Source organism: Hyaena hyaena, unplaced genomic scaffold, assembly GCF_003009895.1.
Source record: "Hyaena hyaena isolate Hyena2069 unplaced genomic scaffold, ASM300989v1 scaffold_78, whole genome shotgun sequence".
NCBI classification, from domain to species: domain Eukaryota; kingdom Metazoa; phylum Chordata; class Mammalia; order Carnivora; family Hyaenidae; genus Hyaena; species Hyaena hyaena.
This window is the reverse complement of record NW_024080710.1, coordinates 1,729,615-1,756,013: the sequence shown is the minus strand read 5'-3', so window position 1 is coordinate 1,756,013 and position 26,399 is coordinate 1,729,615. Positions and strand designations below refer to the sequence as shown.

At 42.2% G+C, this 26,399-nt stretch overlaps 1 protein-coding gene across 6 annotated transcripts in view; it reads left to right on the top strand.

Moving 5' to 3' along the window:
- The window catches only part of WDFY4 (WDFY family member 4), a 292,803-nt gene that overhangs the window by 150,399 nt on the left and 116,005 nt on the right, over positions 1–26,399 (top strand). The gene's annotated exons all lie outside the window — the stretch shown is intronic.

Below are 26,399 nucleotides of genomic sequence, written 5' to 3'. Positions count from 1 at the left end.
AAATAAGGGGGAAGGAGAGACAGACAGACAGACAGATGGACAGATACAGAGAGAGAGAGCCAGAGAGAGACAGAGAGTCAGGTGGAAGCCCCATTGTCTTCCATGACTTAGCTTCACCTCTGCTGCATTCCTTTGGTAGAGACAGGCACACAGTTCTGCCCAGGTTTAAGGCAGAAGGAAATAGACCCTACCTTCTGGTGGGGAAGTGGCCAGGTTCTGAAAGAGCATTCTAGGACTAGAAATATTTCTGAGGCTCTTTTTGAGAAACACAGTGTGTCATATATTCTAATGCTGGAGTCACTGACTTATTTTCAGAGGCAGATGGTGGTCATTGAATGGACATGACCTTGGTATCAGGAGACCTTGGGCCATTTGCTTAACTTCCCAGAATCTTTTTCTCCTCGTCTCCACAATGGGACAGATAACTGTGGGAAACTGTGGGAAGGGGCTCCCCAGGGAGGTGGACTAGATGGTTGATAGACCCATTACACACCTGGAGCTGTCTGCCCACATAACTTTGGAAAATGAGGTTGACCCCAAATCCCACCTTCTCAGAATGTGGGCTCTGCTGTCCCAAGGGCTCTGTTGTCCATTGTGGCCAGTGACTGATGGGAGGGTGCTATCATCAGATGCTGGGGAGAAGAGAGGAATGAGGGCTGCCTTTAACTACTCAGGTAACCTGGGGAAGGACACTTTCTCCTTCCTGAGTTTCAGAAACAAGAGGATTTAGGACATATGGAGACAGAGCCCAAACCTAGAAGGGAAAACAAAATGAACTTGACTAGGCTATCTGGCCACTTATTACTCAAAACAGAGGGTAGGCTACGTCCTTAGCACATTGGCTTGTGGAAGACACTGCTCAGTCAGTTTGTTGACTGGCTGACTGAGTGAATGAACAACTCACATAGATTCTGTAACAGCTGCATCATACAGCTATTATCAGCCTCATTGTACAGATGTATAAACTGAATCTTAAAAAGAAGCGTCACCACTTGTGCCCAAGCACATGCTCCTGACCGATGCCATTTGTGAGAGAAGGGGTCCAGCCCCTCTTCCCCTGGCTTCACCCTGGGAAATTTTGTTCCTTGACCAAGTTAGCTTTATCCTCAGGAGGTCATGTCCATCTGGCTAAGGAAGCTAGGAAAGGGGCAGCTGGGGTTCTGGCCATGGACATGCATTGTATGGAAGCCCTTGCAGACTATTGATGTGCCTCTTGCCAGTTCCCCATTCTCTCCCAGGTCACTGTCATTGGCTTGACTAAGTTGCCTCTGAGTCCTGGGGAGACTGGCTGAGAAATAGCTCACCTGAAAGAAGCTTGAATAGACTGCAAAATTTGAGGACGTGTAGGTCTACAAATGGCTTGTAACAGTTTGCTCTGGGCTCACACGGAAGCAAAAATATTTTAAATCAGCTCTGTCTTTGGTGATGGCAGCCTGCTGAAGATACTGTCTTCTACATCAACTGAGGTCTCATTCATTCATTCATTCATTTACTCACTCAGCAAATGTTTACCAACTGCTTATTTTGTGCCCTGAAATAAGCACTGAGGTTGCAAGGAGAGAAAAATCTGACATATTATCTGCTTTTCATGGAGACTACCTTTTAGGGGATGAAGATAGATAATAAACAAATACATTTGTGTATGTGAAGAGTGCTAATTGCAATGAGGAAAAATCGAGCAGGGTAAGTGGGAGAGGGTGGCTGTTTAGATGAAGGTGGTCAGAAGCCCTCTCTGGAAGGGAGGCATAGAAGCAGAGAAATGAGGAAGTGACTTTCTGGAGAAGAGCGGTGAGGCAGAGAGGATCATCAGGGAAAGGCATGGAGACCGGCATCTGCTGGAATGTTCTGAGGCAGCAAAGGCCAGTGTGGCTGGACTAAAGTGGGGAAAGGGCAGCCACGGGGGACATCTTTCTCAGCTGTCAGCATCAGGAAGAACGTGCCTTTCCATAACACCTCATGAACAGCAGGACTCCTGTCACTTATATTTCTGGGCACAGTGATCTGGGCCCTTCGATGCTCAGAGACATAAACATGACCCAGCTCTTTTAACTGCACATGCCTGGTGGCATAAATCTCTGCACAACACATGCATACACATGTACCTGCACGCACCTCTTTCCCTGCTTCTCTCTTCCTGTTTGAGCCCCACTTACCTTCAATCTGATTTATTCATCTTTGCAACAGCTTATGATATCTTGTGGACTTTTAAAAGATGAATTATTTTTGAAACACAGTGGGCTATGGTTTAATTTTAAAAATTAATTGCATCTTTGCTTCAGAGCATCTTATCCCAGTAACTCGGTCTGGGCTGGGCACCGTGCCTGGTACATAGGAGGCTCTTAAAGAAAGTGTATGGATCTGCATGGGACGAGGGAATAAAATGCTTTCTTTCTTTTTGCTGACATGAAACTCACCAGCCTCCACATCTTGCATCCATCACTCATCCTTGCGCGATGCCTTTGTTGCTAACAGAAGGCACAACTTCTCAGGTACATATGTACGCTGTGATGTCACAGAATAAGAGCATCGACTATTTGCCCTGGGGTCTGTTTAATTATTTTTAAAAATTAATTTTGATTATTACAGCTGATTACACCTCAGTGAGCAATGTAATTGATATTTTCTAATGTATCCCAAGGAACATTTTGTACAACATGCTTTTTGTTGTTGAAGGTTAAAGACTCCGTTATTGGTTTTTCCCTAAATATGCCCACATCATTAGTCCCTCCAGTGAGAAGGTCGCCATCTGGAAAAAGCAGCATGGAGACATTATTCAGGCACAAGTGCATGAAATTGGTGTTTCTGCATCTTCTGTCTCTCTTCTGGAAAGAAGAGGCTTGTAATTAAAGGAGTTGGTTTTGGAGGAAACATTATTCATTTGGTGTTATTCCTTATCATGTCAATGGCTGACAGCTCGCTAGCACTGATGAATTGTTCCTTCGAGTGAGACGTACGATACACCATTCCTAACTCTTCTTACCTATCTTCATTTTCAGTATATTTGTTTTCCTCTTGGCAGGTGAGCTGAACTTTGAGGCAAGGCTGATATGATGGATGCCATTTCTTTCTTTTCTTCTCCTGAGCCCATCACAGTCCCTTGTGGGATTAAATTGTAAAGTCACGGCCTCTTCTGGGGTGGAGGCTGTGGGTATCAGCCTGTTGGACAGAGGTTGGGGCCTTGGGCTCTTTTGAGGCCACCAAAGGCCAACTATGGTGTCCTGGAAGCTGCTTTGGCACTTCTGCTTTCAGCTTAGAGAAACCCAGAGTGTGTACTGTGGCCAGGCATTCCTCTTGACAGCAGTGTGTGCGGCTTGCCTACTCAGTTGTAGACTTCCTTGTTTAAAAACAAATTGAGAAAACATCAGTAACTAATGTTGGTTTCTTAGCTTGGTAGACACACTGTGGCAATGTACAATATTAACATTATGAGAAAGCAGGGAAGGGGTGGACAGGATCTCTGTACTATATAACTTTTCTATAAATTCAGAATTATTTCAAATATATAGTATTTCATATTCAAAATATATAGTATGTAATCTTTCTCCTTACCTCCCTCCTTTTTCTTCCTCCTCTCTTCCCTTCTGTCCTTCCTTCCTCCCTCCCTCCCTCCCTTCTATCCTTCTTCTTTTCTTTCTTTCTTGCTTGCTTGCTTTTTTGCTTTCTTCTTTCTAGAAAAAGAATTAGGGGCACCTGTCTAGCTCAGTTGGTTAAGCATCCAACTCTTGATTATGGCTCAGGTCATGGTCTCATCGTTCCTGAGATTGAGACTGTCATCAAGCTCTGTGCTGATAGTGCAGAAACTGCTTGGTATCCTTTCTCCTTCTCTCTCTCTCTCTCTCTCTCTCTCTGTCTCTCTCTCTGTCTCTCTGTCTCTTTCTCTCTCTGCTCCTCCTGTGCATGTGCCTTCCCCACCTCAAAAATAAGTTTAAAAAAAGAAAGAAAAGAAAAAGCATTAGAAAACAGAAATGGGCACATAGAACATGAGAGCTGGGGGCTGGGTGGGAAGGGACTGTGCGGATGAGTGGCTGCAAAGGCCTGTGAGCCGGGGGGCAGGGGAGATGATCGAGGTCACCGCAGGAGACTGGGAGGACACCATGGCTCATGCTAGATGTGCCTGAAGTGGGTGGGGGATTAAGTAGTGGGGGAGAGGTATGTTTCTGTTTGTAAGCGCAGGATTGGAGGTTAGAGCCCCGGAGGGAGGGGCCAGACTGGGGCTGTGACGTCACTTAAGAGGGAGATAAGGAGGCTGCAGGGGCAGTAGCTGGAGCAGCAGAAATAAGAGAACACTCAAGAGAATTCTGATTAACCAAGGCTGGGATGAGCGAAAGAAGGGGGCGACCACCACAGACAGACACTCTGGCCTCTTTTTAATCAGGCCGTGAGAAGAAAGGATGCCTGGATGTGGCAGGTGTGAAAGGTGTGTGATTTGGCTGGTTCTGTTGGATCTGCAGAGAACGGGGAGGAACAAGCCAGAGGCAGGGGGTTGGAAGTTCAGTTCTAGGCCATAAAAGCTGCCTGACTCAGGTCTCGTTCAGCAAAGCATGAGCTGGATTTTACCCTGCTTTCTTCCTGAGCTCAGCAGTATGTGTGTGGGCAGCTATTTTATGCAAGGTCCATGTAAACCCCACTTGAGGAAGGACACACACACTTATAAGCTTAGGAGCTTATAAAGGAGTAAGACCGTTTGGAGCAGGGCTGGGCCCAGTGTCCACATGTTTCCAGATGGCTGAGCAAGCTTCCACTTGCTTTTTCAGAGTCAAAACGGCCTATGTAGGGAAGCCAGGGCTGCATGAGAATTAAGAGAAGGGATGAGAAGGCACCACAGCTGGAGGGTGATGGGTGACATGCTGCGGTAGCTAAAGTGCCACAGACAAGCTCTTTGTAGAAATTCTATGCCTGTCCTGCAAAGGCACAAAAGCACAACACATTTGCTCAAAGTTCCTGGGCTCTAATGACTGTCCTACCTGCCAGGTGCACTGGGGTACCCCATAAGACCATCAGTGCCCACTCTTGGGGGCCTTGATCTCAGAGACTAGACATTTGTGTGCACAGGGTGACTGCGGACCTGCCATTGGCTACCTCCCTGGGTGTATGTGCCCAGGCTCGGTGTCCCACCCCCAGACACAGAGCAGCCCCACCCCTGCTGGTGGAAGCGGTGCTGGCTGAGGCCACCCGTATGAAGGATGGCCCTGGCTCAGGTCCCCAGCAAGAGAAATGACATTTTTGGCCATTCAACTCCAAGCACCGTACCCATTATCTCTTTCAGAAATCACTGTAGAAATTTTCAAACATATACAGCAGTAGAGAAAATAATAAAACGAATCCCCCTGTATCTATCCATCACTTAGCGTCCACAAATTGCAACTCACGGCCAATCTTGTCTCAACCCTCTCACTACCCACTATCCTCCTCTGCACGGAATAATTCTAAAGCAACATCCCAGACATCATATCATTTCATGCATAAACGTTTCTGTATACTTATTTTCTCTTTAAAGAAATCACGCAACCCAAATAAAAATTGCGGAAAAGGAAGCAAGCGTGCCGAATGGGAAGGCTTTAGCAGGCACTGTGGGAGCGATCAAGCAGCTCTTGGTCTTTCTTTCTGGTGTGTTTGTATTTGTCGCCTGCTGCTATGTGATTTTGGTCTTGCTGAGGCTGAAGGCACAATGAGCCTCAGAGAACTTCGTGCCCCATTTCAGGAAAGAGGGTGGGGACTGGGGAGGACAGAATGCGTCTGAGTGTGGTGCTGTGGTGCTTCTGAGTTTGGGGGGGGCGGTGAACGGCACTTTAGGGGGAAGCCTCAGATGTTACTCACCTGGGAAAAGGCTCATGAGGCACAAGAGCCCTGGGGCTGAGAAAAGATTTTTGAAAATAGAAAGAAATACGCTTTGACATGAAGGGAAGGAAGTGGGAGAGTAGCCGGTAACAGCTGAGGAAGTCAAAATGCAACTGTGAGAACGGAAGGCTGAATTCCCAGAGTTAAAGTCAAAGTAGAAAGTGTTAAAAATCTGAAATTCAAGGCTGTCACAGGGACTAGTTTTACATAAACATGATGTTTGTGGGTGAGAGAGAAAGGACTTTCCCAGGCGGTGAATATACCTTTAAGAGAGATGGAAGGGGCACCTGGGTGGCTCAGTCGGTTAAGCATCCAACTCTTGATTTTGGCTCAGGTCATGATCTCAGGGTTCATGAGTTCAAGCCCCACATGGAGCTCTGCACTAACAGTGAATTCTCTCCCTCCCTCTCTCTCTGTCCCTTCCACACAGTACTCTCTCTCTAAATAAAAATTTAAAATTTTCTTTAAAAAGATGCATGGAAGTAGGTGGCCTGAATTTGTAGGAAAATTAAGACACACATAAGGACTTCTGAAATTAGGCCAGAGGACCTAGAGAGAGAGAGGTACAATCCTGATAATATGTTCTCACTGGTATGGCAGAAGGGCAGAGAGACTGCCTCTGTCAGCAAATCAAGAGAGGAGCTGGAGGGACAAAGCCACTGAAGATCTGAGGAAAGCGAAAAGTGATTCAAAAAACTCCAAATCAAGCACCTCAAGAGAAATCACAATGCTGTGTTGGAAAATCCCAGTGATGGAAAAAGTCTTGTAAACAAGTAATTAAACAGGACTGTGTGTTAGAAAAAAATACAACTACTTAGAAGCAAATGAAAGTATGATTTAAAAAGTCTTTGAAAAGTGTAAATTGCTCTATGGATGTGAGCACAGTGACTAAGGCCTTCTGCTAAAGGCAGTCTTGGTTTTTAAAATTGCCAAGGGCCAGCCTGCCAGTGACTCACTTTCTCTTGCTGCCTTTCCCGAGATAACTCTCCCCAGCCTGGCCTTAGAGCTCTTCATGGTGTGTCCGTACTAGAATTATTTCCAGAAAGGACTTCCATTACACTCTGGTTGTGGTGGTATTGGGGACCAAGGAAGAGAAAAATGATGAGGTCCACTATCACTATCTTATTTCTTAAACCCCGAAGTGTCCTTTTTCACCGCCACTGAAGTTCCGTAGCACGAATCATAGCCCTGGTCTTGCAGGAAGCGGTGTTCCAACACTACACTCAGAATGGACCTTCCCATGAGAGCCAGGCTTCCCGGTGACAGAGGCGGAAACGCAGCACTGTAGGGTCATGGGAACGCAGCCAGGCTGGGGCCACACCGGTGTGTGCGCGTGAACGAGGGCATGTGCATGGGTCTTTTGTGTCAGTTGCCCTTTAGGTTTTTTTCTAGTGGTCTGGGTACCCAATCAGGGTGCTTTCTCTCATTTCCTCTATTCCCTTGACACACACACACACACACACACACACACACACACACACGCACACACACACACCATATTTCAAACAATTGATGTTAGAACCCACTCATCACATCATTGAGAGGTGACCGGGAAGGAGTTCGTGCGAACAAGAAACTCCACACCAGAGGTGAACATGGGCGACTGGTCCTAACAGCAGAGGGTTTGAAAGAGTCGCAGCATCGCCCCCCCACAAATGTTACTATCCAGATCGGGAGATGGACAGTCATGAGCCGATGGAGGCAGTGGCTTTTCTTTTCCCATTTCAAAGAAATCTTAAATGCTACTAGTCTATCAAAAGTCCTTGTTATAGGAGTTTGAAAAATAGAAGTAAATGAACAAAGCAAACACTGATACCTTTAATGATGTTTCTTTACCAAGTGCATCATTTGTGAGACATCCTTATCTTCATAATAGAAGGATAATTAACATCACTAATTATCTAATTAAGTTCATTAAGCATCCACCAACAGTGCACCGTGAAGTTGACATTATGTTCTACTGTCAACAAATGCTTTTGATTTCTTAGGAAGTAATTAAAATGTAAATTAGCATGCAATTATATGCACAGGGGAAGTTTTGAATTAGATATTCATTTCAAAACTGCTTAGAGCAACATAGTTTTTGAGGGTTTTTCTTCAATAAAAGCAGACATTTTGCTATTAATGGTATATATTAAAGTTGCCATTCTGTTGTTTAGTGTTTGAATCATTGCCAAGTTATAGCACGGATATGACTCAGAGTGTTTAGTTGATATGTTTGCTACTGTGCTTTGTGCTTTTGTTCTTATTTGATCATTTTATTTCATACGTTGGTTTGTTTGTGTCTTTTGTGTTTAAAAATACCACAACTGATTTTTTTTTTTTTCTGAGAGCTTTCTGTGACTTAAATCTCTAGCTGACTTTGCCCTCGAAAGGCGTTTTGGGTCAAGTATTTTAACATATTCTCTCTGTCAGGTTAGATTCAGGGAATGGAATCAGTGGCTTGCTGAGAGCAGGTCCCGCACACGCCCCTCAGACACAGGGAAGAGGGAGGTAGGTTGCACCGATCAGACTTGTGGCGTGGCCACCCTCGTTTGCAAGTTCACGTTTCTCTTCTTTTTAGGGCAGCCCTTTGGTTTCTGATGAAATATCATAACTTGGGGCACCTGGGTGGCTTGGTCGCGTAAGTGTCCAACTCTTGATGTCAGCTCAGGTCATGATCTCATGGTCATGAGATCCAGCCCTGCAACAGGTTCTGCACTGGGTGTGGAGTCTGCTTGAGATTTTCTCTCTCTCCCTCTGCCCCTCTCCCCTGCTCCCATGTTCTCTCTCTCTCTTTCTAAAAAAAAAGAAAAAAAGAAAAAATATGATAACTATTATAATGAGATATTATAACTGTTGTGCTAAATATAGCAACCTTGTCAGATCGGGACCCTTCCTGAATCCCCAGATATTTACTGGAAAAGAAGGTCCTAAGATAGAAACCACCATCCCCAAAGTCTCAAAGTTCTCATTTTTTAAAACAGTCCCTATTAATCTCAGAATGCTGGTGTTTCATTAAAGCTCACAATCTATTGTCAGAGCCCAGTGGGTGTGGTGTGATACCCACCTCCACCATCTTTTCGCATGAAGACACTGGGTCCTTTGAGCAGTGAGCTGATGTCTTGTTTGGTGAGGAGGAAAAGTCTCTGCTCATGATATTTGAACATCTCCAATCACTTTTTGGGTGATTTTTCCAGGAGTGAGCTTAGGTGGTGCTCCAGACCCCTCAGTTTTGTGTGAACAAGATTTCAGATAAATGCAGAGAGAATACAGTGGCCTAAGAGAGACTGTCCTTTGTTCTCTTGAAAGGACTGACGTCAGGCTTTGGACGTGAGTAAAGCCTGCTGAATCACAGTCATCATTGTGGGCTCAGACATCCCCATAATCTAAGCAGAATGGGGCTGGTTTCCTGGGGCAGGGGCCAGGGTGGGCAGCATCATGGTACAGGGACTGGTGGGACATGAGGCCGGCTGGACTGTGACAAGCAGTGGCATCACGCTAGAGGAAGCCCTCACAGGCTCTACATAGAGATGGCAGTTTGGGGGTGGGCCCTGACGTCTGTCCCACTCTGCCGGCAAGCTGTGAACTGTGGCATGGTCTGCATTTTTGTTCTCATTTGTCAGTCCAGAGGGGCCTCCTTTTTCCACTTCATGTGAAGGATACTGGCTAAGCTGGCAGAGACCTTGGTCTGACCGAGGGATCCCACTGCTAAAATGTTGACCTTCTTCTAATAGGCAGCAAGCACCTACCTCAGAATTCCCTCTACCAGAATTTTCCTGTCAACTGTTTATTCTTAAAATTTATTAAAAAAAATTTTTTAATGCTTATTTTTGAGAAAGAGAAAGACAGAGACAGAGTGCAAGTGGGAGAGGGGCAGAGAGAAAGGGAGACACAGAATCCAAAGCAGGCTCCATGCTCTGAGCTGTCAGCAAAGAGCCTGACATGGGGCTCAAACCCACGAACTGAGAGATCAGGACCTGAGCTGTAATCCGATGCTTAACTGACTGAGCTACCTAGGCACCTCTCTTAAAACTTACCTTAAAATGTGGTCTGCTATATCATGACTTACTGAGAATTCAAAGTCCACACAATAAATGAATAATCAATACCAACAGTAATTTCCTTCATCCCATGGCTGGCTTGTGGTCCTGTCTCCTGCTAATCACACATTTCCTCCTCTATGACGGGTACGAAGGGATGGCAGTGTCACAATGCCCCCCAAAGGTACCATGACGCTAAGGGCTCTGCCACCTGAGAGTAGACCAAAACCACCTCTGATGGCTTTTCTGGTCATTCAGCTTCACAGGAAATGAGGCTAAGGTTGCTTTCTTCTTGGCAGCTAGATGATTTAACTTGAACTTTCTCCAAGAGAGCAGGCGCTGAGGTTATGCAAGTTCCACAAATCAATGGAATATTCTCAACATAAGGTCCCGACCACTGCCCGTTGAAAGGTGCATTGAATCTAAATTATGTTTGAAAAGTCTTTAGGGATAAATACTTGGTTCCTTCTCCAGAGACGTCTATCCAAACAAAAACATCTAGTCTGAAAAAGTTTACCAGATCTTCTCACCTCCTTTAGTTAGTTATTTTCTGATTTTCTTTCTTTCACCTCTGTAGTATTTTTATTACACAATCAGGCTATTAATCACCCTATAAATCAGGGTTTATATGCCATACATGATGGGTGTCGTTGAGGAATGTTGCGGAGTAACTCAAGGCCCAAGTCTGCAGCTCAACCCACAATATTTTAATGTATACAAATACTTCATCCTCTGCAGTTTAACAACATAGGAATTTAGTGAATAGACATAGCATTCCTCTCTAAAAATACAGAGATGAATAGCCCATGATCCCTATATTTAAAGAATCCTTTTGCTATTTATTGATCTACTTACTTAGATGACATTTAAGAAGAATTATATTAGATAAGTTTCTGAAAAAAAATGTAGATAGGTCAAGATTTTGTAAATTGGAACAGATTTGAATTTAATTTAGGGACCTGGCAATTTAAAGGAATCCTGGATTGAATCCTTCTGAAAACTGAAGACAGTCCTTTACTTTAAAGGCAAATTATACCCAGGAATTTATTTTGAGGCTCAGATTTTCTAATGTGCGACATACCTGCATCCCCAAAACTAACGTTGTGGTTGGGGGAAGGTATCATCATCCCAAGAAATGCTTTCAGTTTTGAAACATTATGACACAAAAATGGGAGAAACACCTTTTTGTTTACTTCTCTGAAGTTGCATTTTTAAAACTTAGATGTATTTGTCAATGTAAGAACGTTTTTGAGTTCATAAGACAGAAGTGTCCCAAACTCAATAAATGATGAAACGGCAGATGGTCGTGGAGTGGAGAGTGAGCGCGTGGCCCTCCCGAGGCGCTGCTGCCATTCACAACCCGCTAGGCCCCACTCCCAGCTCGGCCGCCAGGCGCCTGCCACGTGCATTACAGCCGCGTTCTCGCTCTGGGACCCATCTATTATGAGAAACCATTTTGGTTAATTAAAAAAGTGTTTCAAAGTCTCAGAACAGGAAGTTCTGAAATTTTCTCCTTTTTGCTGTTGTCAATGGGGGTTGGTGAAGACTTGTCTCCATGGCCCTGGCAGGGCGGGGGAGAGTGGAGACAGCAGAAGGTAGCATGGCAGTCCAGTCCTGGTGGCCTGGGAGGAAGGCTCAGGGGTCCTCGGCTGCTAGTTGATCTACTGGTATGATTAGGGGTGCTGAAAGAAGCACCTGAGATCATTGAGTAAATCAAAAGTGCAGTTGAATGGGTCTATGTCAGTTCCATTCTTGCAAATGGCCCCTCACTCGTGGGGGGAAACAGACTGTAAACAAAAGGGAATAAATGAGAAAATATTAGATAGTGTGACACAATCTGGAGGAAATAGATGATGTCCTAAAGACTGCCTCGTGATCACTATGGGTTGGATCTGATAATTCAGTTGAGAAGAAAGAGTAGCCATCCAGCACCTGGGGAATGTCAATTCCTGAAATGGGCCCAGCTAGAGCCAGGCTGAATTGTGGGAATGAGTTTGTAAATTTGAGAACAGAGAGAGATCCATATAAATGGGGCATGGAGCTCAAACGGGAGAGTGATCCTAGCAAGAACCAGCTGTGAAGTGCCATTCTAGCTTCTCTTAGGGATCAGAAAATAAGTCTACATCCATGATTATACCTGCCTCTATCTCTATTTCCATCTCTCTCGCTCTCTCTCATCTTTGAGTGTCCATTTCTTCTCCAGACATTCCCTCCTTCAACATCCCATACACATTCATTGATTTCCTATCATATCCCAGGCCCTTGAGTTAAGGTCAGTGGATATAGACACAGTCCCTGACTGGGGAGTCCCACCTTCTAGGAGGGTGAAATAATTACACTGTAACAGGAGGTTAAGGCTCAAGAGGTGCCCAGATGAGGCAGGGCCTCACTTGAGCTTCTTTGAGGCATTTGAGTGGAGACTTGGAGGAGGAGGAAGGGGAGGAAGGATGTGAGGGAGGATTGGTAGTGACGAAGGGGCCCCTTAGTTGCAGAGGGACAGTTGTGACTATCTATCTGCCTTATGGGTTAGCTGATAGTCTGCTGTTACTGGAATATCATATCCAGTTTATCTTCACTTCATTTCATATATTTATTTACATTCTGATTCATGATTTATGTTACCTTTAGATAAGGATGCATGTGCTAAAACACAGAAATGAGATCAGGAAAAATAATAATAGAAGAAGAAAGTCAGTTCCTGGGGAATTAAGATCATAAGCACACATCTATAAAGAGTAACATTCAAGCATCTACACTGTGCTCTGGCTTTCTGGCCGCCATTGTGGAAAGGAGGCAACAGAGTTCATGCATTTATTCCCCACCCATCAATTACACTTCTGCCAAGTGGTGGAAGAGCTCGAGAACAGGGACATAGGGAGAACAAAGCAGATGGCCCTGCCTGGCAGCTCCTTACCACCCCTACAGGGTGTTTTTAAGGATCGGATCTGACCATGATCAAAACCCAGCATTTATTGCCTCACTGTCGGGATAGGACACTGACCCACAACCGCAGTGCGAGGAAGTTGACCTCGCTGCTTTTCTAAGTCCATCCCTCACCCCAGTCCTGCACAGTCTGCAGGTCAGACCCGTGTTTGGTTATAATGTGCCCTGTCTTCTCCCATCTATCCCCTTGGGCAAATGTGGGTCTGTCTGCCTGAATGAGCCTCCTCTACCAGAGGACCAACAGCTTCTCCTGGACTTTAAGTCCCCTGTCCCTTCTGAAAGGCTGCCAAGCCCTCTTCAGCCTGGCTGCACAGCCACAGCTATCTATTTTTCATGCAACAGTGAGGGCCACATCTGTGGTCACATCTGTGAGGGCCAAGCCTAAGGGAGGGGGTGGTATTGATTATGTTACCTGGGAGCCAAGAGTGGCCCAACAGTGAGTGCCTACTGGCAAGTCCTGGGGTGACCTCCCAGAAGTGCCGAGATGAGCAGGTGTGTGCAGCATCAAGGAGGACAGGGATAGGGGTTAGAGTCACCCTCAGGTAACTCCTCTATGGACCCACACTCAGCCAGGGCCATCCCAAGAGCTGAGGTCAAGAGTTCTGCTCTGGAGGTGGGCAGTAACAGCACAGTCCTGGCCAAGGTGGCCTTGTCTCTCTTCTTGAGGCCTAAAGAAGGAATCCTCCCTACACACTCCAATCCCCTTTTGTTTTCTCTCTTCCCAATGGCAGTTGCAGGTTGCAGACTACCCCAGCACTAGGCATTATCCGGAGTGAAAACTCTGCCATAACAAAGCATCACAGACTGGGAGCTTCACCAACAGACATCTCTTCTCTCGCACTTCCCATCTGTCAGAGCCTCATGGAGGCCCTGACACCCAAGGAGGAGGCAAAGAGGAGGGCGGGCGGCTTCCTCGAGAAGACGCGGTATCTGCAATCCCAAAGCTTTTGTCCTTTGCTACACCGGAGTGGTGGTGTTGTTTTAAGGGGTCCTGCTCCATGCACTCATGACGATTGAATTTAATAAAAACATCACAGTTCAAAAAAGACAAATTAGAAACCGCCGTTCATCTTGGAAATTAATATGTGAGTGAATTTAACAAGAGATGAATTGCGCTGTGGTGATCTGGTCCCTCCTCAGCCACTCCGAGCACCAGTTGTTTGTCATTATTGCTGGAAATATGATTATTACTCTGGTATTGCTTGACATTTATTAAGAATCCAGGGGCTATGTCTCCATTTCAGAGAAAAGTGCAATTATGTGGGCACTTGGAGAAAAGAGCATTTCCTGACCCGCGTTGTCCAAATAGATATCCTGCAAAGACCCCTTGACCATGACCGAACCTGTCTCGCTGGGCACACACCCCTCCTTCATGACGGGCTGCTGACATTTTATGGGTGCCCATCTATAGATATTATACATGGTTTACGAACACACAGGAAAGCATTTAGTTGCTTCTTGCACATAACCCAAACCAGGTCTCCACCAAGGACTTATATTTAAAGGTAGATGCGTCAGCCTTTTACAGAGAAGGCATAACAGAACTTTATCGAATGTTTCACAACCAGGAAAATCCTGGATTTCAGATGGGTTTAAAGTGCAGGGGGTGCGAAGGCCAGACCTGAAAGTGTTGCCACTGACCCTGATGGGTCTCCTTAATCGTGACCACATGGAGGGCTTCACTCCACACAGGAAATAAACAGCTGCAGGGAATATGGCCTGGAGGATTGTCAAGAGTCTGTGAGTTTCACTTCAATCTCTCAAACTTTTATTATTGTCTCTGTTTACCTGGACCTTGGCAACAGAGATGGGCAATGTCCCCGAGGAGCTTATTCTAAGGCAGGGGGGAAGGTGCTGGTGGGAAACCCAGCCACTATAATTTGGAATACGGCTCTCACAGTTTCCTGCTCTACCATGGGAGTCCTGAGGCGGTTTCCAGAAAAGAGAAGAGTAGTAATGATGATTTCATGATAACTACAAAGTGCACACACAGAGTATGGTTCCTTCTGTCATTCACTGCCACCTGGTGACATTATACTGTTCATCAGATCTCTCTCCTCAGCCCCCACCAAGAAGAGGTGCGAGTGAGTGACAATGCGAGTGACCAATGAGAACATGAGATCCATGGTGAAGGGGGGTGTCTCTTCCACATCTGGTTTCACTTCTGCCTCTGTGAATGGGAGCTCACCTGAATTTGACTTGAACCTCTCTCTTTTTTTCTTTGGCCAGAGAAAGTCAGGGGTTAAAGGACTCTGGATTTGATGTCAAAATCGAACGACATGGTTATTGCTTTTTCTTTATGGAATTATTAGTGAATACTTAGAAACTTTAAAAAAAATTTAAAGAAGATTGCCTACAGTGGAGTCATGTTATGTAGGTTAAGTTTTCAAATATATCCATGAAATGAAAATCAAGTTGTCAACAATAGTCTCAAAATTCCCTCACATTGTTAGAGAATGATACCATTTTTTAAAAAATATTTTACTTTATTTATTTTGAGAGGAGCGGAAGGGTTGAGGGAGAAGGAAAGAGTATCTTAAGTAGGCTCCATGCTCACTGTGGAGCCCAATGTGGGGCTCGATCTCACAACTGTGAGATCAGGACCTGAACTGAAAACAGGAGTCAGATGCTTAACCGACTGAGTCACCCAGTCATCCCAAGAACGATACCATTTGTGACTGTGAATTCAGTACCATCTTTCTGTATATCCATCACGCAGGTTTCCTACCATTTGGGGGATTAATTACTATTTCTTTTTTTTTTTTTTTTAATTTTTATTTATTTCTAGGAGAGAGAAAGATAGATAGCGTGAACAGGGGAGGGTCAGAGAGAGAGGGAGACACAGACTCTGAAACAGGCTCCAGGCTCTGAGCTGGCAGTCAGCACAGAGCCCAACGCGGGGCTCGAACCCACGATCTGTGAGATCATGACCTAAGCGAAAGTCGGACGCTTAACCGACTAAGCCACCCAGGCGCCCCATTAATTACTATTTCTTTGTTAAATGTCTGACGACGTGGTTGGCTTATGCAATTATGGGGAACAAGATTTACCAAAACATCATTGCATCTTTAAACATGAGAATTACACTCAGCATGATGAATTGTTTATACCCAAGGAAATGTGGAACTGTGTCCAGCTGGGAAAGCAGTAACTTTTCTCTTCTACCTCAGTTTCATGATGGGGTTTAGGTGGGAAGGTGTGAGAATTTCACTTTATTTTCTAATAGACTTTTTGTCTAGAAATACCTTTCACATACTTTCCATATTCATATTCAATACTGCTATATATGCTTCACCCAGCTTCCCCTGTTGTTAACATACTAGTTACCGTGGTGTATTTGTGACAGCAAAGAAATTGACATTGGTACATTACTAGTGACTAAACTCCAGATCTTATTTTGCTTCCACTGGTTTTCCCACTGATCCAGGATCCAGGGAGGGGATTATATTACATTTAGTTATCATGTCTCCTTAGGGTCCCCTGATTTGTGACAATTCCTCACACTTTTCCTTATTTTTCACGACTTTGACAGTTTTGAGGAGTACTGGCCAGATGTTTTGGGGAGTATGCCTCAATTTTGGTTTGTTTAATATTTATCATAACTAGCTTGGGACTGTGAAGCTTTGGAAGGAAGATCACGGAGGAAAGTGTGCCTCTCGTCACATTGCATCAGGTCAAGTGGGCGTGGCACCCGTGTAAATCATCACACGGTCCTGGCGGTGTCTGCCAGATTTCCCCACTGCAGAGTTCCTCTTGTTCCCTTCCCATACTTGATTCTTTGGCAGCAAGTCCTTAATTCCAGCCTACTCTTCAGGGTGGCTCCTGGTGAGAAAAGCATCTACACATATTATCTGAAATTCTTCCTTCAGACCTAAGGAAGGTCTGTCTCTTCTGCCCCATTATTTATTTATTCAATCTTTTATTTATATCAGTAAGGGTCTCACCCATATTTACTTTATAATTTGGGCTATTATCCATTAAGCCCGTTATTTATCTTGTGCTCAGATCGCTCCAGCTTTTTGCTGAGAGTATTTAAGTGATCTCACACTTGCTTTCACTGTAGGTCTCTTGATCTTTTTCCCATTGATTCCAAATATGAATCCATATACAGTTTATATATTTTAGTGTGTCCCTGCTGTAGTCATTCTAACATTTTCAGAGTGTGTCTTATTCGGGATAAGTTAGGTTATATTGCAGTAACAGCCTCAGACTGAATTGTCCTAAAATAGCAAAAGCATGTATCTCACTCCTGTCACAAGTGCACTGTGAGTTGGCCAGGAGTCTGCTGTACCTTGTCCTCACTCAGGGACATTAGCTCGAGGAGCAGCCATCCTCTAGAGCATTGTTACCATGGCAATTAATAAAGAACTTACAAATTGCTCATGCGTCCTTTAAGCATCCACGCACTTCTCCCCAGCCTCACCTAGCTCAAAGGTAGCAGGAAGGGTGATCATACCATATACCTATAGGAGGAGAGAACTGAAAATATTTGGCCAACAGCACTATTGATGACTGTACTGTTTTCTCCTTTAGGTTTTTTTTTTTTTTCTATGCAAATCTATACAGGTTTAACTGTTATTATTGTTACCATATGGTTGTCTAACCTCCTTTTAAAAATATCAATATATCAAAACCCTGGTTCCATATCGTTAAATCTTTTTTGCCACCAGGGTTGCAGTAAATGGTTGTATAGTTTGCACACAAAGGCACCTGGCCAGAGTGGCAACAGGAAGCCGAAATCCAGCCTTTGTTCCATTATTCAAATCATCCATCCACAGCCCTGGACAGTGTCTGCCCAAAGGGGACACAAAAGCTCTATGTGGGCTAGCAGTGGCCCTTTGGGAGAGCATGCTTTGTGTGACTGCATAAGACTGTGTCATAAGGAAGAGCCAGCCTCCCATGTGCTGCTATTTACATGGTTTCATTTTGTGCTGCTGTACCTAGGATGGTGGAAAACGTTGTCAGTGAATATTTGTGTACATATCTTATGATTTCTTTGCAAGAAATTATTAGCAGAGAAAATGTGTCAGCACACAGTAGATAACTGTCCAGATGATGAGTTTAGTTCTGGACTCAGCACGTGTGGCATTTGGCTGGAGACGCCAGGACCCCTGGCTGTGATCTTGGCCCCAAGTTTCTGAGCAGGGTCTGAGAGGTTGTCTTCAGATGCTGGCCTTCCCTGTGTTCGCAGGGCCACACAGCTGTGATTACAGGGCTAATGATGCTTTAAACAAACAAGTGTAATGACTGTCGTCAGGACAGCAGGCGCTTCCTGTGGGGCAGGGTGGGCAGCAGGGTCACCAGCAGCTGGCCAGCCCCAGGGGCGCCTTGGCGAAGTGGGGGCCCTCGCACGCTGAGGTCAGCTCACTTATAGGTGAGCCCACAGTGGTATGTGCCCCAGTTCCCAGGCCAAGATCTGGTCTGGATCCTGTAGCCAAACCCTTCCCTCAGGAGACACTGGGTGAGCAGGGCATGGGCTCTAAAACAGATCTGGACCCTCTCAAACCTCCAAACAGCCTTCTGAGACCCTTTGTTCTACTTCAGAGGTTCTCAAACTCTTTAACACACAGGCAGTTGCTAAGCAAAGGCTATTTAGTTCCAATAAGCGATGCGGAGCTCTGCTCTGAATTAGTCCCTTATCGATGTGCCACATTCACTGCTGCCTGGGCAGATGGGCCTCTGCCCTTGAACTGACCCAAAGCGCCCACCTCCTGTCTCCACATCCCAAGTGTGACAACTTTCCAGAGCATGAAAGGTCTCAGAGCCCAACAGGAAAGTACTGTTTGCCTAGCAGTGTGGAGACACACAGGGTGGAAATGTGGGGGGGGGGGGGGGGGGGGGAAGGGGGGGGGGGGGGGGGGGAGACATTACATGATGGCGGCCTCCAAGAGCTCATCTTCCGGTGCTGCCATTTTCTTGGAGTGTTTTGTTGGAGTCATTCACCCTTGCTTATCCCACTTACCATCATGCAGATTTGTCAGGAGACTAAATATTAACTGTGATAATGCATATACAAACTTCTTTGTCTGCTGTGAAGTCCTAGGTCCTTCCTTTTACCTCCGAGTACGAAGAGCCTCTCACTCCCCCACTGCTCAGATCAACCTCTCCTTGGGCTGCTGATCTCCTCCTTTCTCACTTATTTGGCAGAACCTGCACCATCAGGGACCTTTTCCTTTGCTTTTCAACCTTCTCCCATTGACTGCCAAGCTCCCCTCAGCGTATTAATACACTTCAGTCCTGTTCTTCCTCTCTTATCCCATGACCCTACTCTTTTCCTCTTCTTCAGAGTCAAGTTTCTTGAATGAGTTGCCTATACTCATGGTCTCCACTTCCTTATCCCCACATGTCTAGTTGACTTACTGCTATCTATTCATTCCTCTGAAACAACTCACCAAAGTTACCAATGACCAGTTTCTGCAAGTAAGTCCAATGGATGTTTTCAGGCTTCGTCTTACAGGACTTCTCTGGTGCATTCACTATGGCTACATGGCCCTTGGCTTCCACGGCCTCTCTGCTTTTCCTTAAACCCCTCTAACCTTTCTCTTCCTGGCCCAAACTCACTAGTGTTCTCCAGCTTTTGTACCTTGTCTCCTCGGTTTCCTCTCTGTACCTACTCTCTGGGAGGGATCTTATCATCTCTCAGGGTTTGTCTATCATCTGGTTGCTCATGACTCACAAATTTATCAACCTGGGGTGACTCATCTGAGCTTTATTCTGGGGATGTGCCGCTTTGCCTCTGACACTTGAATTCAGCATGTCACACATCACATCACTTAAACTTGCTCCTTCTCCTGTGCTTGTGATCTCTCTTTTTTAAATGTATATTTTTGAGAGAGAGAGAAAGAGTGAGAGCAGGGGAGGGGCAGAGAGAGAAGGAGACAGAGGATTCAAAGTGGGCTCTACACTGACAGCAGAGAGCTTGATGCGGAGTTTGAACTCACTTACCACAAGATCATAACCTGAGCCGAAATCAGAAGCTTAATTGACTGAACCACCCAGCATCCACTCTTAATTTTTTTTTAGTTTATCTCATTTAATTCACTCATTTAGGCAAACCAGAAATTGGAGAAATTCTTACCATTTCATACAGTCACTGATTTCTACTAATTTTACATTTCTTATGGTTCTTGAATTTGACTTCTCCACTTTACTCATTCCACCATCTGATGTCTCACTTGTACTGTCATGGTAGAGCCCTAAGGGGGGTCCCTACATCCAGTTTTGCCTTCATTAAATTCATCTTTCAAATTTCTGCAAGAGTGAGTCATCAAAAATGCTAATGGACTATATCGGACTTCTATTTAAAACCTCTCCTTTAAGATAACAGTTAAAGCAACATCTCAACCACAGAACCTTCCCTGACCATGATTGGTGATGAGGTCTCCTCTTCTGTGTGCTTACTGGGTCCTGTGTTACCGTCTCCTGTGCATAGCTCTGTCTCCACATCGGCCACAGCAGTTCATAATCATCTGTCTCTTCCATTAGACTCCACACAACCAGATATGAGGTTCATCCTTGTACTCCAGTACCTGGAAAATAGGAGGTGGAAATAAATGTTTTCTGAACTTAACAAAAGAGAGTAAATTTGATATTAGAAATAAGGTATCTGAGCAGTGATGCAAACCACCCTAGCTATAGATATTGTAGCTAGGCTATTTATTTGAAGAGTAAAGATGACTGATAACTTAACTCATACATACAGCATTTTATTTAATTATGAAGTTTAAAGAGGACATCTAGGTCAACTGTTTTCAACTGATCTTATCTATGACCTACATACAAATAGTCTCCTTGGGTGATCCTTTCCAGTTTACAAAGTACTTCCATTCTATCATCTCATCCTATTTTCATAACATCTCTTTGGAAAAATCAGAAGAGATACTGTGAACCTCAGTTTACAGAGGGTAAATCAAATTTCAAAAAAAAATATTAAGTAGTTTGCCCATGTAATATAGCTAGTAATGGCCAAGAACCAAGGTCCCTGGACTTCTTCTCTTTCTACCTCCCATGCCCTCATTTAGCAACACTGAGCAACATGGAAGTCTGGACATCTTTTCATATGTCTTGCCGAAGTCTGCCTGCCTGGAACTCCCTGCTCTGTTCCCAGCTAATCCTCTGGGTCATCCACACAAGACCCATCCATCCCTTTTTGGCAGGATGGCACAAGTGCTTTTTGACAGGAGCTGCTTTGTGTCCAAGTGCTCCCCAAGAGTTCTCTTCTCCTGCTGCAGGTCTCCAGATAATCGTATATGAAAGAAGTCTGGGCTTCTGCCTTAGATGTAAAATTACTCAAATTTGTCAACATTTTATGTCACTTACAATGCTCATAATGATTGCTTTACTTATAAATGTGTATAAACATGTGTAAACAGCCATATTAAAGAAAATTTTGTGAAAAAAAGGAAATAAAAAGAAAGAAATCATCCTATTCCCACTACTTCAAAACTGTAACTGGGATTTTAAAATTATATTGCTTTCATAATTTTGAATCTTTGCTGATAAACACTTTTTTACTTTACTGAAAGGTTACATAGAAAAAACTGTTTAGATCACAAATATACAGATTTAAGAATTTTCACAGAGTGAACATGTGACCAGTACCCAGATAAGAAAATACAGCATTATATATATTATATTATATTATATTATATTATATTATATTATATTATATCATATCATCCAGAAGCACTCCCAAGTCCCATGTTCTTTCCTGGTCACTAGACCCTTCTTTCCTCCATGTAACTACTATCCTAGCATCTAATATCACATTAGTTGTTAATGTTTTTACTTTTATGTAAATGAAATAACATAGTATATATGCTTTTCTCTGACTTATTTCACTCCAGACTATGTTTGTGCAATTTATCTATGTCATTGCATGAAGTAGTAATTCATTCATGTTCATAGTGTTAGAACAATAATTCTCAGCACCGATTTACCCTCTTAAAAATGATTGGGGATGGGTGCCTGGGTGGCTCAGTTGATTAAGCGTCCGACTTCGGCTCAGGTCATGATCTCATGGTTTGTGGGTTTGGGCCCCGCATCAGGTTCTGTGCTGGCAGCTCAGAGCCTGGAGCCTATTTCAGATTCTGTGTCTCCCTCTCTCTCTGCCCCTCCCCTGCTCATGGTCTGTCTCTTTCTGTCTCAAAAATAAAAATAAACTATAAAAAATTGTTTTAAAAAATGATTGGGGACTCCAAAAAGCTTTTATTTATGTCGATTGTATCTATTAGTGTTTACCACGTTAGAAATTAAAACAAAATTTTAAAAGTAATGCATTTATTAATTCATTTAAAAATAACAGTAAGAAACCCATTATATTGAAACATAAATAGCACTTTTCATGAATAACTGTTTTTCAAAACAAAAATTTAGTAAAAGGGTGGTATTGTTTTATATTTTTGAAAGTCTCTTTAATATCTATCTGACTTAGTAAAAGGACGGCTGGACTCAATTCCTGTATCTGCTTCTTTACTCAATCAGTTGTACTATTTTTTTTTTTTTTTGGCTGAAATATATGAAGAAAATCTAGCTCCCTGTAGATATGCAGTTTGAATTCAGAAAGGAAATTATAGACACTCTTTGATACTACACCAAAACTCAACAAGTAGTAGTTTCTTCAAGGTTAGTTGAAACCTTTCAAGGTGAAATTTTTGTCCATTAAACATATTGACCTCTTTTGCACTTTTGGATATTTTAATTTATACATAATTAAATGGATATTTTATACATGGATAAATTAAATGGATAAATTATAATTTATATAATGGATAAATTATACATATGTATAATTTATACATATTAAAATGGATATTTTAATTTATACATAATTTTATAACATGAATCTAACATGCTTTGGGAATATTGGTTCCTTGAGTTACGTAGATATCCCTAATGTTGACACATTTTTTTGTACAATATGGAAAAACCGTGTTCATATCACCACCAGTCTTAAAAGATAAATTTTTAGCTACTGTCAAGCTCAGAGAGGCATTCTAATATTTGAAATTTGAAAGCTCAGTTTTATCATTGACAGAAAATACTGTCAGCTGCTTTATTTGAGATGACAAGTTTACTTTACTTCTTTTGTTGCTATTTTAAATGGAACTGTTTTCTTAATCTCCTTTAAAGATAGTTTGTTCTTTGTGTATAGAAACATGATTCATTTTTGTATGTTGATTTTGTATCCTACAACTTTATTGAATTCATTTATTAGTTCTAGCACTTTTCTTTCCTCTCTCTCTCACTCTCGTTGAGTATGTAGGGTTTTCTACATATATGATTATATTATCTGCAAACAGATAATTTTAATTCTTCCTTTCTCCTTTGGATGTCTCTTATTTATTTTTCTTATTTAATCCCTCTGACTAGGACTCCCAGTACTGTGTTGAAGAGTGACAGTGTGCATCCTTGCTGTCTGGTGGATGTTAGAGGGAAAGCTTTTGGTTTTCCCCATTGATTATGATGTTAGTTGTGGGTTTTTCATATATGGCCTTTATTGTGTTGAAGTAAATTCCTTTTATACTTCTTTTGTTGAGAGTTTTATTGTAAATAAATGTTGAACTTTGTCAGATGCTTTCCTTGTGTCTTTTGAAGTGCTCATATTTTCTTTTTTTTTTTTTTCATTCTGTTAATGTGGTATATTACATTGATTGATTTGCAGATGTTGATTCATCCTTTTATCCTAGGGAAAAATGCTACTTGGTCATGGTGTATTATTATTGTTATATGCTGTTGAATTCTATTTGCTCATATTTTATTGAGGATTTTTGCATCTATGTTTACACTTATATTGGCCTATAGTGTTCTTTTTTTGTGATGTCTATCTGGCTTTGGTATCAGGATGATGCTGGCCTTATAAAATAAGCTTGGAAATGTTCCCTCTTCTTCTATTTTTTGGAAATTTAAGAAGGATCTGTATTAATTTCGTAGTGATACATTATGCTTTATCTATTGTTGATTTTAACAGAATTTTTTTCTCAAATTTAGTCTCTCATCCTCTAACTACTAATTATGCCCAGGCCTGAAACTTTCTTTGTGGGGGAAGTTTTATTTACAGATTTAGTTTCTATAATTGATGTTGCACAATTCGAATTTTCTGTTTCTTTCTGTATCAGTTTTGGTAACTTACGTTGTGTCTAGTATCAGCATAAAAATTATTCATAATTATTCTTTAAGTGTTTGTAGAAACTAGAATAATGTCTCATTGTCTCATTCTTGTTGCTGGTAATTTCTGATAAGAAAAAAAGGACATTTTTTTCTTATCAGAATTTCTGGGAGAGATATTAAATATATTTTCCTTGGGTTTAAATTGTTTTTCAAGTTTCTTGATAGATTAATTTACATGCTTATTTTTTCTAATACCATTGATGATTACATATATTCCCACAAAAAAGTTTTGGCTCTATGATGCATACTTCATTATGTGATATTTTCATTTTCATTTAGGCTAAAATATTTTCTAACTTCCATTTTGACTTCTTCTTTGACCCATGGGGTACTTAAAATAATATTACTTAATTTTTAAATATATGAGGATTAAAAATATATTTGCTTGTAACTTAATCCCACTATGTTCAAAAAATATATTCCGTGTAATTTCAGTCATTTGAAATTATTTTACATTTGTTTCGTGTTCCATCCTATGGCAGGTTTTGGTTGTAATTCCCTTTGAGCATTCTGTATCATTTGATTTTCTGCATTCTGTTAAAACAATTGATCAGATTAGCCTTGCTTACTATAGTCTTCAAATATTCTTTATTTCTATCCTTCTTGTTGACTTGTTCTATTAGTTACTGAGAAATAAGTTAAAATCTTCCAGTATGATTGTAGACTTGTTTGCTTCTCCTTTCAGTTCTGTTATTTTATATATTATATATTATATATTTTGAAGCTATATTAATAGATGCCTCACATTTAGAACTTACACTTTCCTAGTGTATTTATCCTTTATCATTATGAAACATCCATCTTTATTCCTAATAGTAATTCTTACTTTAAAGACCACTACTTGTACAACTTTACCAGATTTCTTTTGGTTAGCATATGTCCAGTTAATTTTATTTTATTTTGTACCATTGTTTTACTTTCAACCCTTTGTGTCCTTATTTCAAGGAGTGTCTCTTTTTAAGTAGCATTTTCTTGAGTTTCCCTTTTTGATACGGTGTGACTCAGTTTATCTTTTATTTATAACATCTAGTCTATTTACAGTGAATGTGGTTAATGATGATTTTAGTTTAAATCTATCTTATTTAAAATGTTCTGTTTGTATAGATAAACAATGGAATACTACATGGCAATGAGAAAGAATGAAATCTGGCCACGTGTAGTAACATGGATGGAACTTGAGGGTGTTATGCTGAGCGAAATAAGTCAGGCAGAGGATAGCTACCATATGTTTGCGCGTATAGGAGGATTAGGAGGAAATTAACGGAGGACCATGGGGGAGAAGGAGGGGAAAAATAGTGGGGGAGAGGGAGGGAGGCAAACCATGAGAGACTCTTGAATGCTGACAAAAACTGAGGACTGATGGATGTGGGGGGGAGGGGGGATGGGCATGGAGGAGGACACTTGTGGGGATGAGCACTGGGTGTTATGTGGAAACCAACTTGACAATAAACTATTTAAAAAATTTTCTGTTTGTATTATCTGTTATTTATTCCATTTTTTTCTCTGACAACATATTGTCAGCTATTTAAAATTGTTGTGCTTCTCTTCTATTACCTGGAAGTCACATTCTTTCATTATGTTTTTAGTGGTTAGCCTAGAAATAACAATGTTCGTATTTGTTTTATTAAAGTCTAATGTAAATTAGACCCTTTTTCCAAATTAAAAAACATTTAAATGTTTATTTATTTTTGAGAGCAAGAGAGAGAGAAGGATACAGAAAGTAAGGGGGCAGGGGGGCGCATAGAGAAAGGAGACACAGAATCCGAAGCAGGTTCCAGGTTCCAAGCTGTCAGCACAGAGCCCAACATGTGGCTCAAACCCACTAACTGTGAGATCATGACTTGAGCCCAAGTCAGATGCTCAAACAGCTGAGCCACCCAGGGACCCCCGGAAATTTTTAATTGAAAAGAAACCTACGACACTATTTCATTTACTCCATCTACCTTTTGTTATTTTATCATGTATTTTAATTCTTATTTTTTAAATCCTGTTATTACTATTATTGCTATTATTATTTTCCAACAGCCAATATCCATTTAGATATACTAATATGTTTACCATTTTTATATTCTCTCATTCATTCCAAAGATCATGCTTCAATATGAAATCATTGTCATTCTACTAAAAAATTCCTTCAGTGTTTCACTTCACGCAGCTGCTGGTAACACATGCTCTCAGTATTATTCTTCTGCAAATGTTTTAGTTTGTCTTTATTTTTGAAAGATATTTTCACTGGGTAGAGGCTTTGAGCTTGTCAGTGTTTTTTGTTTTTTTTTTTCTTTCATGACTCAAAGATGTTGTTTCATTGTCTTCTGGCTTCTACCATTCTTACTGTTACTTCTTTAAAGATAATATGATCTTTTTTCTATCTTTTTTCCTTTTTTTGCAGTTTCATTGTGATGGGCTTCTGTGTGGTTTTCTACCTCT